A 2,864-nucleotide genomic window follows, 5' to 3' on the forward strand; every position below is an offset into this window, starting at 1 on the left:
AGGGTACGAAACCACCTCAAAGTTATTCTTTCCAATCAATCCGTTGGGCTATTCCTATAAGTGTCACAAACAGCCCTAGAGTTCGTACTAGAATAACACCTTAAGATACAAATCAACCAAAACCCTAATGTCACCTAGATACTCCATTGTCACCTCAAGTATCCGTGGGCATGATTATACGATATGCATCACACAATCTCAGATTTATCCAACCAACATAAAAGTACTTCAAAGAGTGCCCCAAAGTTTCTACCGGAGAATCAAGAATGTGTGCCAACCCCTATGCATATGTTCATGGGCGAAACCCGCAAGTTGGTCACCAAACACATGCATCAAGTGGCACATGATATCCCATTGTCACCAGGGATAAGCACGGCAAGACATACATCAAGTGTTCTCATAAAAGACTCAATCCGATAAGATAACTTCAAAGGGGAAACTCAATTCATCACAAGAGAGTAGAGGGGGAGAAACATCATAAGATCCAACTACAATAGCAAATCTTGGGATACATCAAGATCGTGCCATAGAGGGAACACGAGAGAGAACACGAGAGAGAGAGAGAGAGAGAGAGAGAGAGAGATCAAACACATAGCTACTGGTACATATCCTCAGCCTCGAGGGTGAACTACTCCCTTCTCATCATGGATAGCGCCGGGATGATGAAGATGGCCACAGGTGATGGGTTCCCCCTCCGGCAGGGTGCCGGAACGGGTTCCCCAGAGGTTTTTGGTGTCTACAGAGGCTTGCGGCGGCGGAACTCCCAATCTATCTTCTGTTCTAAAAGTTTTAGGGTACCTAGGTATATATGGGTGAAAGGAGTACGTCGGTGGACCGAAGGGGGGGCCACGAGGCAGGGGGCGCGCCCCCCACCCTCGTGAGCACCTCCCTTCTTTCCTGACGTGCACTCCAAGTCCATCGGGTGGCTTTCCTTTCCAAAAATAACTTCTCTAGTTGATTTCGTTCCATTTTGACTCCGTCTGGTATTCCTTTTCCTCGAAATACTGAAATAGGCATAAAACAGCAAATCTGGGCTGGGCCTCCGGTTAATATGTTAGTCCCAAAAATAATATAAAAGTGGATAATATAGCCCAATATTGCCTAAAACAGTAGATAACATAGCATGGAGCAATCAAAAATTATAGATACGTTGGAGACGTATCATGGATCACCTTTCTTGACTGCATTGGCTCGATGAAGACTAGTAGATTGCTCCCTCATACTCCACTATGGGTGAGCCACTCTTTGGCACATCTTCACAAGTCCATTGTCACCAGAATGGATGGCAAGCTTCAAACATGATCTCGTCATGATGCTCCACTTGAACTTGCACACATCAACCTTGATGACGATCACCAATTGATGTCATCCTTCATGGGTTATATGATATCTTCCTTTCGATTAATACCCATGGAAACATACCTAACCCCAAAAGGAACTCTCACGTAGATGATGGGTTAGTCCACAAAAGTGCAATGTACAATGATTACCATACCTGGGATCACATGATCCTTTTCGGTACATCTTCTATGCTTTATGTGTTGATCAACTTGATTCACGCTTTGACTTATTCTTGATCAACATTGTATCATGTCTTCTATATGTCCAATCTCCGGATAATTCCTTTAATAGCACCTTGGTCATCTCATAAACTCCTTGAAACCAACACATGGACTTCAAGAAATACCTATGGGCAAATCCTTCAAATATAACTAAAAAAAATCATTAGTCCATAGAGAATGTCATCAACTACCAAACCACGCATGGGGGCGCCATGCTTTTTCAGCAGAGGCTCTGTCACCGCAACGTGGCACATGCTAGGCGTCCCATTGGAAATGACTTTCTTTTTTAATGTATTTTTTGATTCTTTGTTTTTTCTAGTTTTTTGTTTATATTTTTTTGGTTTCTGTTTTTATCTTTGTTTTTTGATTTTTTAGGTTTCCATGTTCTTTTGAAAAGGAGGTTAAACACCCGCCATCAATCGATGTATACATCCATCTTTATTTATTATTCAACAAAGGTCTAACAAGAACATATACATCAAGCCACCCGAAGCCACCACTGACACCTACAAAACTCAATAATGTGGAGTGCTCTCGCTCCCCATATCTAAAATCGATGTCATCGTCGATCCATCCACATAACGTATCGAAACCAACAGTCGGTGCAGCAGACCTATAGCGAATACCACATGCACACGTTTTAGACGCCGCCATCATCATCGGCCGCTAACCCTGACCCATCTTCAGGAGAGAGATTCACATCATCCTTGCCAGTCCGTCCATCCGTCGACGCCACCACGGCGCTCAACGGCGCCACCGCCCCACGCTCGTCCATCCAGACATGAAGATTCTAGAAGATCTGTCATGCGTAGCACCTGCCGACTAGGCATGACACAACGTATCACTTATCGCCCAGGCATGACTTGACATCTCCACCGAAGCTCCGTGCAAGACGATGCCACTCCATCTCCTGCCTCTGTCTTCCAGCACTGCTCCATAAAACGATGCTCCCAAGAGAGAAACGACACCATCGCCTTCATCAAGGTAAAGGTGCAGAGCACCGCCATCGCCTGCCATCAGCTCGGTTTCACCGACAACTATGTATGGATCGAACGAGACCTCCTGTAAGCCGCTCTTTGCGTCTGATACACACGCGCCACACAGGAACAACCCCCCGACTGGGCCGACCCATTTATTGCGACAAAACAGTAAAAAGATCATTGAAAAATGAACACGCCGGTGTGTGCACGGTTTTCGAACCCTGCACCTTAAGCTGGTGTACGCTAGTCACAGACCAGCTCAACCAATAATCTACGTTATCTAATATAGAAACGAGTGTTATAAGAACTATCAGGCATTACA

Source organism: Triticum aestivum, chromosome 2B (genome assembly GCF_018294505.1).
Source record: "Triticum aestivum cultivar Chinese Spring chromosome 2B, IWGSC CS RefSeq v2.1, whole genome shotgun sequence".
Classification (NCBI taxonomy): domain Eukaryota; kingdom Viridiplantae; phylum Streptophyta; class Magnoliopsida; order Poales; family Poaceae; genus Triticum; species Triticum aestivum.